The sequence below is a fragment of the Bubalus kerabau genome, chromosome 3, assembly GCF_029407905.1.
Source record: "Bubalus kerabau isolate K-KA32 ecotype Philippines breed swamp buffalo chromosome 3, PCC_UOA_SB_1v2, whole genome shotgun sequence".
NCBI lineage: Eukaryota > Metazoa > Chordata > Mammalia > Artiodactyla > Bovidae > Bubalus > Bubalus kerabau.
In genome coordinates this window covers 99,800,519-99,813,069 of record NC_073626.1, presented here as the reverse complement: position 1 = coordinate 99,813,069, position 12,551 = coordinate 99,800,519, and the positions used below count along the sequence as shown (strand labels likewise).

General features: G+C 39.2%; 1 non-coding gene across 1 annotated transcript; it reads right to left on the bottom strand.

Annotated features, from left to right (window-relative positions):
• Nucleotides 1–4,088: 4,088 nt before the first annotated feature.
• Nucleotides 4,089–4,160, bottom strand: TRNAC-ACA (transfer RNA cysteine (anticodon ACA)). Its single transcript has one exon. It is a non-coding gene; the product is annotated as a tRNA-Cys (tRNA).
• Between the last annotated feature and the right edge of the window lie 8,391 nt (nucleotides 4,161–12,551).

The window sequence follows — 12,551 nt, the reverse complement described above, 5'->3', positions numbered from 1 at the left end:
AGCTCTGGGCTCTGAGTCTTAGTTGGGAAGCCGCACACTACAGTCCTCATGCATCCAGTGAGATGTAACTTGGTGAGATTGTTTGGAAATAATGGGCTCTTATTTTAAAGAAAAGACTGGGGAATATTTTTACAAATGAGGATTGTGAACAATCTAGACAAACTAAACTGTCAAAAATTTGCTAAAATTTAACTAAAGGAAATGAAGACTATGGGAATAGAAAGATATCCAAAAAGATAATTTAACTTCTTATTTTAGCCCAGATATTCTGCTACTGACTTTTGGGCCTCATGGCAATTCTGGACCACATGATATTGCTCACACTTTTCTGTGAGTTGTTTGACAAATGGATGCAAATGACACTATTTTGCTTTAAGAACGTGAACCACGGCTGTAAGATTCTACGGCGTGACAGAAGCATGGTCCAAAGGCCAGAAATCTTTAGTGTGCACTCAGAGCTGACTTCTCATGATGCAGCAGAAGTTCCAACTTCATTTCAAAACCCTTCTTTAATGGAGACTTATACAAAATATAGGGCTTCTCAGGTGGCACAGTAAAGAATCCACCTGCCAGTGCAGGAGACCCAGGACATGAAGGTTCAATCCCCGCATTGGGAAGATCCCCTGGAGAAGGAAATGGCAACCCACTCCAGTATTCTTTCCTGGAAAATTCCATGCACAGAGGGGCCTGGTGGGCTACAGTCCATGGGGTCACAAAGAGTTGAACACGACTGAGCCACTGAGCACACACATGCATACAAAATATAAGGAAACTTCCTCCAAATTATGTACACTCAACCAGAAGTGAGAAAAGTGCTGCCAACTTGATTTATTCCTTAATGCAAAACCAAAGTGACTTGTTTCTTAACCATATGACCATGTCAGGCATCGTGTTTTGTTTATTTTTTTCTTATGATAATTTTTTCTACAGGGAACTGAGTACGTCCTGTTGAGAAAGTTTCATGTTTGCTTTGCCAATAATTCTCTTTGAGTTTATATGTTATAATTAAAGTTGGGGAGAAAAGGAAAAAGGGTTAAACCAGCCTGCAAACTCTTTGCTGCTTTGACAGCTGACTCTTAAGAAAGGTTTCACTCACATGATGGCTAAGATATGGTGCCCCTCATAACATATATACTGTTGATTCTGTTTGATCAGACAGTAGCATTTATCTGTCTCTTCAATTTACATTTGTAGCTGTTTGACATTCATAAAATCACTGTAACTAAGCTTGGAACTGAGGCTTGTATATGCCTGCTTCTCACTGTACCCACTTCACCAACAGGAACATTTCTCCTATATTGATTTATTATAAAGTTATAATACATGTACAGAATGAAAATTAAATAGTTCAAAAATATTAAAGTGAAGACATAAAAAACATCTCCTTCCACTAACCATAGCCTTACTCATAAGAGGCAACATTTTTTACTTTCTGATCTTGTTTTTAATGGTTATAATCACAACACTAAATTATATATTTGAAACTTGATTTGTTAATTTGTCAATTTTAGATAATTATCTATTTACTCCCAAATATGAAATATGAAGAATAAAGTCCTTTTTCCATCTCTTTCGTCCTTGATTTGTTGCTAATTTTTTTCCCTGTCTTCTAGGGGTTGACTACAACTTTTAAGCAATACATATAAATGTTTCTTGATCCATCCCCTTAGAATCCATTGACTTCACATTGTCTTAGATGAGGAATAAATGCATGAGTGTCTTCTACTTCTCCTCCTCCATTTATCCCTCCCAACCTTGAATGGCTGTACCTTTGATTTCCCAATGCCAAAATTTATTTCTTGCATTTTTCTCTGTAACTGTAATGATGTTTTCTACTTTAAATTGATTAAAAAGCAATAAGCAATATTTACAATATATTCGCATTTCCCAGAACCAAGTAGTATGATTATGCTAACAGAGAAAGAAATATAATTCTATATTATTAAGTTCTTGATGTTTGCCATTTCAAAGTCAAATGGAGTTTCTTTCTCTGTACTCTATAATTGGCACAAAAGTCATGTTACATTTTATTTAACTTCATATTTAGGCCATACTTTTCTTGCACACATTTCTGTTTTTTTCATACAAGAGATGAGGAAGAACAATTTACCTGACCTAGTCCACAGATGCTCATTAGCAAGTGCCTTGATTACAGCCCTTCCTCCTTTCTGGCTTCAGCACCAGCTGGACCTGCTGGGCACCTGCCAGGAAGGTAGCTGTCCCTCCCAGTGCCACCAACTCCTGTGCATCTTCAGAAGACAGTATTCTCTCTTGGGGTCTATTCATCAGTATGATTCTATCTACTTTCTTCTAGAAGCTTATCAACATTTCTATTCTATTGGTGAATCTTATATTAGTCTAGATTCTCCAGAGAAACAGAACCAATAAGATAGCTCTAACCCATACTTCTCTAAAAGTGAGAAGTGAAAGTGTTAGTCGCTCAGTCGTGTCTAACTCTTTGCGACCCCATGGATTGTAGCCCGTCAGGCTCCTCTGTCCATGAGATTCTCCAGTCAAGAATACTGGAGTGGGTTGCCTTGCCCTCCTCCAGGGGGTCTTCCTGACCTAGGGATCAAACCTGGGTCTCCTACATTGCAGGCGTATTCTTTACTGTCTGAGCCACCAGGGAAGTCCTATACCCCGCTCTTCATTTATTATGAGGAACTGGCTCACTGGATTTTGGAGGTTGAGAAGTCCTAAGATCTACAGTCAGCAATCTGGAGACCCAGAAGAACCAATGATGTAAGCTCTGGCTTGGACCCAAAGGTCCAAGAAAACCAGGAGAACCAATGGTGTAAGTGCCAATGCAAGTCCAAAGGCAAGAGAAGACCAGTGACTCAGCTTAGAAACAGGCAAAGAGAGAATTCTCTCTTAGACTTTTGTTCTGCTGATGCTCAGTGACTTGGAAGAGGGGCTACCTCTTATCAGGAAGGATAATCGATCTTCTTTACATGATATACCAATTCACATGTTAATCTCACCCCAAAACGTACTCACAGACACACCCAGAATAATGTTGAACTAAATATCTGGGCACCTTTTGGCCCAGTCAAGTTGACACATAAAGTTCACATCACAGATCCCTTCCTCGTCTTCAGTTCCTTTATGTCTTTTGTGACATTTTTTGAGATTTAGGGGGAGAGATAAACACAGTCCATCTTTTTGAACCAGAATCACTGCTTGCTTCCTGGTGCTAGAATGGTAACTAGCATGAATATTTGTTCTCCTGGATAATGTCTGCTCATGTTCGGTCTGTTCTTCCTTTTTGTGCTCTCCGCTGCATTTCAGGGTCTGGATGCCTAGAAAATGTGCTCCCCAAACTCTTTTTCTGACAGGATTCTTTTAAGTTATGCCAGTAGAAAGCATTTCAGTGAGAGTGCAAGGACAGCCCAGAGGGTAGTCTTTCTGCTTCTGATTCCAGGAGGAGCTGCGGTCAAAAAGTCCAGGTGAACTGTGGGTCACCATGACCTCCAGCAGCCTTGGTGGATCTGGGACCAGCAGGAGACAGTAGTGGGGAGGACAGATGACCACGGGCTCCAGCGTGTTGGTGGCAGCCTCAGCAGTAAATGCACTATTTCTAGACTCTGTGAAGTGCCCCCGTTCTCCCCTCCACTCTACTACTCAACCAAAATTTTTGCAACGATTTTTTTTTTTAATTTAATTCACCTTTGTTTGAAATTTTCAGAGCACTTATGCTTTCCTGACTGGACCATGACTGATATACTAACATTAGTACATTAGTAACATTACATTTCCTCTTAGTAACATTACATTTCCGCTTTGAGATGATGCGATATATCTTTAAGTGACAGCATCAGCTCAAAGGAATGATTTAGTGTAAGGGAAGGTCACTAACTTTTATTTAATGTGTACTGTTTCTACTCACAATAACTTACAAGTAAATATTATTGTCCTTATCTTATAGATGATAACACAGGATAAGGTATGTTTAAAGAAAGAAAGAAAGTCATTCAGTTATGTCCGACTCTTTGTGACCCCATGGAATGTAGCCTACCAGACTCTTCCGTCCATGGGATTTTCCAGGCAAGAATACTGGAGTGGGTTGCCATTTCCTTCTCCAGAGCATCTTCCCGACCCAGGGATTGAACCTGGGTCTCCTGCATTGTAGGCAGACACTTTACCATCTGAGCCACCAGGGAAGTCCAGGTATGTTTACTTGACCCAAATTGTGCAGTACAAGCTGATGTCCAAATTAGAGACCTCTCTTTCATCTGAGAAAATCATACTGATGCTTGATAAAAATCCTAGCAAGTTGACTTGGCATATGAATAGCTGGCAGTCCCCTTAGTACATAAATTTCCAAAATCAAATGAGAAGCAGGTCTCATCACTTTATATTCTTGGATTTTGAAAAGGTGGTTGGGGGCTTCCCTGGTGGTCCAGTGGTTAAGACCCTGCGCTTCCACTGCAGGGGGCAGGGTTTGATGCCTGGTCAGGGAAGTTCCACATGCTGTGAGGTGTGGTCAAAGGGGACAAAAAAAAGAAAAGATAGTTGGACTTTGATTAAAACAGTCCGGAATTCAGCAGAGCTCTCCATTACTAACAATTCAGGCAGTGGAAGTTCTGGTTATTCTAACAGTTTTTAGTCACAAGTATTTTTGAATAGCATGGTTTATATTTCTATCCAATGTTTATGGATTCAAATAAAAAATTAAGGGAAAGGAGAAGAGGGAACCTCTTCATATCATCACATGATAGCACCACTGCACGTGATGAAATTAACAAGCAAGGTTTCACCTGCTTGTAGATTTCAGGTAGTCAGCCTGAGACTTTCTTCACATTGTGTTAGGATGACATTTCCTAATCAGCTATCCTCTCACTGACATGGGAGGAAGAGGGTCAGCTTTGGGAAGTTTAATTTCTTGGGAAGGTTTTTGGAAAAGTCACTCCAGGAAATTAATAAGCGTATCTTCTAGTTCCCAGGATTTAATGTGACAGATTTTATACACAGCCACATTCCCTTTGGACTGTAATGTGCCAACAAAGTTGCTGTTAAGTAAAGAGCTCTTATAAATGTGAAAAAGAATAACACACTTGAGACATTTGTATACCTGTACCTGCATCTGTTTCCTTCTATACACAGCCACATCACTCAGACCTAAGAGAAACTGAGCTCAGCTCAAGGAAGTGATGATTTTTTAATGCATGCCTCGTTGCCTTTGCTGTTTCTCTGCTCCTTGACAATCTTTCCCTCAGAGGACTCAGGGAGCCTAAGCTAAGTAATTAGAAATGTGGAGTGAACATCTACTGCTATACTTTGAAAAGAATGCTAAGCCCTAAGGACTGCTCTTGGGACTGACCTTGGAGCATCAAGATCTTTTACTTCCAAATACATAGTCTAAATAAAATTCCACCAGCTACCACTCTTTTTAAATTTTAATATGGCACTGTATGTCTTACTGTTTGACTTAGGAAAAAAGTAAAAGTCCTTCTTCTGAGACCAGAAATAAAGCACTGATGATGTGTTTGCATTACAAGTCTGCAAGCAACAGCCACTCACCAACAAGAGTAGTTTTCTATTGCCAACAGCATGAATTTAATACAGTCTCGGGCATCAATTGTGCCCCAGTGCATGTCCTGATGGTTTTTGTTTTGACAAAATAATTTAGCAAGAGATTAAGTTTCAGTGTGACTGTAGTTTTGAAGTTTCAATTACCCTTTGCAGAACCATAGAATTATTGGTGTTAGAAATGGGAAGAATTCTAAAAGCAAACTTTGTTCAGTTCAGTTTAGTTCAGTTGCTCAGTCGTGTCTGACTCTTTGCGACCCCATGAATCGCAGCACACCAGGCCTCCCTGTGCATCACCAACTCCTGGAGTTCACTCAGACTCACGTCCATCGAGTCAGTGATGCCATCCAGCCATCTCATCCTCTGTCATCCCCTTCTCCTCCTGCCCCCAATCCCTTCCAGAATCAGAGTCTTTTCCAATGAGTCAGCTCTTCGCATGAGGTGGCCAAAGTACTGGAGTTTCAGCTTTAGCATCAGTCCTTCCAGTGAACACCCAGGACTGATCTCCTTTAGGATGGACTGGCTGGGTCTCCTTGCAGTCCAAGAGACTCTCAAGAGTCTTCTCCAACACCACAGTTCAAAAGCATCAGTTCTTCGGTGCTCAGCTTTCTTCACCATCCAACTCTCACATCCATACATGACCACTTGAAAGACCATAGCCTTGACTAGATGAACCTTTGTTGGCAAAGTAATGTCTCTGCTTTTCAATATGCTATCTAGGTTGGTCTTAACTTTCCTTCCAAGGAACAAGCGTCTTTTAATTTCATGGCTGCAATCACCATCTGCAGTGATTTTGGAGCCCAAAAAAATAAAGTCTGACACTATTTCCACTGTTCCCCATCTATTTGCCATGAAGTGATGGGACCGGATGCCATGATCTTCGTTTTCTGAGCATTGAGCTTTAAGCCAACTTTTTCACTCTCCTCTTTCACTTTCATCAAGAGGCTTTTTAGTTCCTCTTCATTTTCTGCCATAAGGGTGGTGTCATCTGCATATCTGAGGTTATTGATATTTCTCCTGGCAATCTTGATTCCAGTTTGTGCTTCTTCCAGCCCAGCATTTCTCATGATGTACTTCACATATAAGTTAAAGAAGCAGGGTGACAATATACAGACTTGACGTACTCCTTTACCTATTTGGAACCAGTCTGTTGTTCCATGTCCAGTTCTAACTATTGCTTCCTGACCTGCAAACTTTGTTACTTTGGTAGTATTAGTTAAAAAAAAAATTAGAAAAAAGGAATCAGTGTAAGCACCATGTAAAGTAATGATGCATTTGCCAGGTGTGTTTCTGTATCGTTTTAAAATTGAAGCAGGGACACTGAAGTTCAATATGTATCTGGATCAATGCAGTGAGGGTATCTGGTCCTTGCTGAGTTTTCTCTAAGATCAGTGTAATAGTTCTTATAATGGAAGTCTGAATTTGTTAGGCAAAACTCTTATTTGAAAAATAATATGCTTAGTCTATAGCCATGTTTTTAGAGAACTCTTTCCCAGTTATGATTAGTCAGGCCTATGTAAAATTTATTCTTTGCAAAGTATAAAATTCTTGTAAAAAGGTAATGGGAACAGACAATCCTAAGTAGCTGAAGCACCAATATGACAAACAGAATGGTAGAGCTTGGACATTTCCTGAAAAATTACATATTACAGCACCTTCATTTTGCAGATGTAATAACTGAGGACCAGAAAGGTTAAGTGGTGATTCAGTATCACCCAACCTGTTATAGCAGAGCTACGCCTTAAAGGCATATTTCAAAATTAGTGCCTTATTTGTTGTTAGTTTAGGTAGTTCTTGAATTGGCTGGAGGAAAAGTGTTTGCAACTTGAGATGGAGACAAATGTGGACTCTGAGTGGAGGACTGTCAAATGCAGAGTGAGTCCTGGATACCAGTCAGCATCCATCTTGTTCCTGACTGCTTCTGGTTGCCCATAAAAACACGTTTAATTTATAAGAATTTAAGTTTGTAAACAATATGTCTTAATGTTCCTTGTATCAATATATGAAATGGAAGCTCGGAGCATGGCAAACAATTTCCTAACCCCAAATCAAGACACATGCTGTAAAGCATATGACAATATTTAAGGGTATAATAAGATTAATACATCTGAAATCAGAACTTTTTCTATCGTTTACATTATCCTGTAATAATTAATTATCTTCAAAATATTAAAGACATGTAAGGGAATTTCCATACAAAACAGTGAGACCTTAACATGGTTTTATCTTATTTTCATGACAATAGTCTCTTTAGCTACAGCATGTAGGAGCTGTCAGCTGAATGTTGTTAGAATGTCTAGCTCATCAAACAAACTCAAATAAGAGTCTGTGAAAGTAATGCATGGTTAATAAGGTAAGCATGTAAGAAAGTTGGAAATTCAGAGGGGAATAAGGAAAAAGTCTAGATGCTCCGCTTCATTGGGGGTGTGTGTGTTTGTTTGAAAGAAGAAATCTCCTTCACTTCTGTTGTGTACTTACTTCAGTTACCATCCACTAAAGAGAAATACAAATCTTTAAACCTTAGTTTTACAGCTGAAATATTTTCCCAGTCAAGTCTTTGGATTACTCAGCCAAGATACCTGGTCCTCAGATCTGTTCCCCCATGGACTGCAGGACAGGGATATAGAAATGGATAAACTGGAAATAACTCTGTGCTTCCCTGAAGGTCATGGGGGGTAGAGTTCACTGTGAATTAAGTACGTACTTGTAAGATGTGGGGAACACAGACACCAGAGTGTGAATTGAAGTCCAAAATGTCACCTTCTTCCTTTGTGCTGAGTTGAGCTTGAGAGGGTAGGAAGAGCAGTGCTTTCTAACCTCAAAGGTATGTTCCTCCTCCACGTTACATTCCAAGCCATACAAAATTATCCCGGGTATAATTTCCATAAAGCAAGGCCTTAGGTCTTTGACAATCACAAGGAATGGAGTTCCCCTCTTCATTGATGTCAGTAGGACCTTTTCTTGGTCCTGGACAACTTCTGTGAAAATGTGGCATTTGGAAGCTGTAGGACATAGCTTCTTTCTCTTTTCTGTCTCTAACCTCTTTCCTTTCCTTTGCAAATTAATTTCTCCCTTTAGATAAGCGACAGAGGAGTTTGAAGGATTTGGCTGGACACAAATTGAAGGAAACAGTGGGAAAGTTAGAAAATTGGACAGAGAACATAAGAGCCTTTGGGGAACCGTCCCCCTGCCCCCTGACACATACACAAATATCTCTGCAGGAAATAGCACTTCAGCAAGCTCACAATGAATTTGTGTGTATCTTCCTCTGTTACTTCATCTTATTTGGATATTGGCAAGAGAGTGTATGTATAATGTCAATTCTGTTTCTTTCTGTCTGAGGTAGCTACAAGGAATGAGTTGTTTCAACCTAAATTGCAAAGTGTTTAGAATAGGGAAAGGTAGGGAAAGTCAATCAATCAATTTATTATGCAATCATCTCCAAATCAGAAATGAAAAGCAATGGATTTTCTGAGAACCCTAAAATGCAAGCTAATTTCTTAAAAATTATTTTTTGGACCATGACAAACAAAGATTAACAGGATGAAATTCTTAATGTTCAGCTTTTCTCCCAAGATGGATCTGCTGTCATCAATTGGAGCAAAGTCAGTTCAAGTTGCCCTGCACTAGCTGCTGTGGAGCCATTCCTCCTTCTCCCAGCATGTCTGTCTAGCCGTGTAAGGTTGCTTGTTAAACTCGGGAGCGTATCGAGGATCTAATGTAAGGCCATCAGCCTCCTAGCATTGTTGATTTGGAATTATACACTGATGAAACTGAAACCATGGGAACTTCACAAAACTGTGTCTAGTTTTCACTTGCAGTTTGAAAGTGATCTCCTCTCTCTCTCTTCCCCTTATCAATAGACACATACATTGGGTACTTTCATTGTTTAACCCTTTGAGTAAGTGATTTTGGTTTTTGCCTTAGTGTTCTTATTCTCCTGAAGCTCCTTTTAGGCCAGCGAGATATTAAGGCTGTTTGATGGACGACATGTCAGAGAAGAGATACTTGGCTAACTCATTCCTTATTACTGCTGGAATGTGACGAGCTTCAGTTTCATTCAACAGAGTTTACACAGCTGTGCATAAGACACTGTAAGAGGCCTGGGAGTTCAGTCGCTCAGCAAAATCAATCCATCAACAAATACCTATTGGACATCAACTTTGTTGGTAGAACAAGGTATCTAGAGTTGAGATTTAGATAGATTACTAATCCACAGAGAAAGAATTTAAAGTCAAAAATTTTTAATATTTATAAATTGTATTTAATTATTGAGGAGATATTCAGAGAAGCAGACTGTGTTATGAAAAGGTCTGTGTAAAATTGGGTTTGTTTTGGAGAGCAGTAAACATAAAGTCTAAAGAAACTTGCAGTCAAGCACCAGGAGTCCCACTGCATCCCGCAAATAAAACAAACCCAAGAAACACACAAATATATCAAAAGACTTTCTTTAGAAATACAGGGTGGATGACTTTGAACAAGTTCAGCTCTTGAATACTGTACATACATGCTCTGACTAAAACATAGAACAGGTAGGGGGAAAAAAAAAAGCAGCTGCCCTGTAGGAGGCTGATTCAGTGGGTGAATGTTGGCGCATTCACCGAGCTATGCAATAAACACCATGAAAGTCTATGTCAGGGGTTTTCAAGAAGCATGTGCCCTGCATATGGTCTAAGGGACCTTTTGGGGCAGTCTGCCATGCATCCTGAGGACAGGGTTGATTCCTGCATGTCATAATAACAGCTGCCTTCTGAAGTGATCCTGTGCAAGTCACTCTAGACAACTTTGACATATTTTCTCTTGGAATCTTCTCAACAACACACGTAGGTAGTTAGTCTTAACTCTATCTTACAGATGAGAAAATTTACATAGTCAAATTGATATTAATTAGGTTTAGTAATTAAATTTAATAAATAGGTTTAGTTCCCAGTGTCCAACAGCTAAAAAGTGGCAGAATTAGGATTCCAATTTGGTCTTACTGGAAATCCATGCTCATACCCACAGCACATATCTTCATCAGTCTTAGGAGCTTATCCTACTCGACATGTCTGATTTTTTTACAGGCAGGCTCTTTAGATTTATGTATGGGCAAAGTAGCTAGAAGCATTTAGAAGCATGACACATCTTTACATGGATTTGCTCTCATTTCTGTTCCTTCTCTGTGCTCTCCTAAAAGTGTATTTCATTTTTATATTACATTTTATGTTTTTATCACCCAACATGACTTGTTTTCCTCCTCTCAGATATGCCCTGATAAATAAATGAATATTTCCCAAAATATTAATAGCTAGTCCTTACCATCATTATCACTATCAAAATTTTCTTTTTCTATTTAGTGTTTGGCCACAAGACAAAATCAATAATAGTTAGGTTCATTGCAATTTCTAAGGCAACTTCTGGCTAATAAGACATCTTCTCATAGGAGGCAGAGAGCTAAATCTTAATTCAGACCTGTGTTCTCAGCTTCTTATTTTAGTGTCTCATAAATAGTATGTTCAATAATTATTTGTTGAATTGTTTAATCATCATCATGACTTAAAGAGATAATAAACTTTTATCCTGTGAAAACTGCGTGTAGGAACTAAGTTAGGTGATAAATAGAGTTCAGGAAAGCGTATCAGTTGTGCACATAGCTTAACCACAGGCTGGGCACTGTGCTGGGTACCTCCTTTCCATGTAGCACTGCACTGGGTCCTCCTTCAAACCTCATGTTGTTGCTGTTCAGTTGCTCAGTTGTGTCCAACTCTTTGTGACCTCATGGACTGCAGCATGCCGGGCTTCTCCGTCCTTCACCATCTCCTGGGGTTTGCTCAAATTCATGTCCACTGATTCAGGGATGCTATCTAACCATCTCATCCTCCACTACCACTTTATCTTTTTGTCTTCAATTTTTCCCAGCATCAGGGGCTTCCCCAAAGAGTCGGCTCTTCGTATCAAGTGGCCAAAGTATTGGAGCTTCAGCACCAGTTCTTCCAATGAATATTTAGGGTTGATTTCCTTTAGGATTGACTGTTTTGCTCTTCTTGCTGTCCAAAGGACTCTCAAGATTCTTCTCCAGCACTACAATTCGAAGCATTAGTTCTTTGGCATTCCACTTTCTTTATGGTCCAACTCTCACATCCATACATGATATTGGAAAAAGCATAGCTTTGACTACATAGACCTTTGTCAGCAAAGTGATGTCTCTGTTTTTTAATATGCTGTCTATGTTTGTCATAGCTTTTCTTCCAAGGAGAAAGCGTCTTTTAATTTTATGTGCCAAACCTTAAGGACACTGTTGATCCTTCAATGTTAAGAGATGGGGAAACTGACTTCTAAAGAAGGTAAACAAAATATGTCCCCATTTTCCAAAGCTATTAAGGGGCAGAAACTGGATTCAAACCTAGGCCAGGTTTCTAAAATTAATAGACTTACTTGTGGTAGAAATCCTTACCTGGCATTGAAAATTCGATTTATTCAGAGAATTGTCAAACAATGATCCATAATAACAAAATATGCTTTCTGTTAGCTTAAAATATATAAACTCACATGAATTCATTTTTTCTTTAATTTTCGGCTGGAAAGAAGCTTTCCTATTGCGTCTCGACCCTTCCCTTGGGAATCCTAAGTTGTCTTTCTTGTACAAACCACATCCACAGTACATTGTCTACAGTTTCCACTTTCAGTTTCTATTAAATGGACTCAGAATTTAAGGACATGTGAAAAACAATTTTCAATATAAACTCATTCCAGATTTCTATGATTTTTTCTGTCTGTTCAGTTGCTTAAAAAACACCAAGTCCAAGAGCATTTTCTAAAACAACATCTCTTTATTAAATTTCTCCAAAGTCTTCAACCTAATTTTCATACAACACCCTTTTTTGCATATTTAGCATGTTTACTCAAAAATTCAATTGTTTAATTAAAAAAATAAAAATTACTGTCATAAATTGCTCTGGGAATCAGTATCAGTGCAGTCACTCAGTCGTGCCTGACTCTTTGTGACCCCATGGACTGCAGCACCCCCGGCCTCCCTGTCTGTC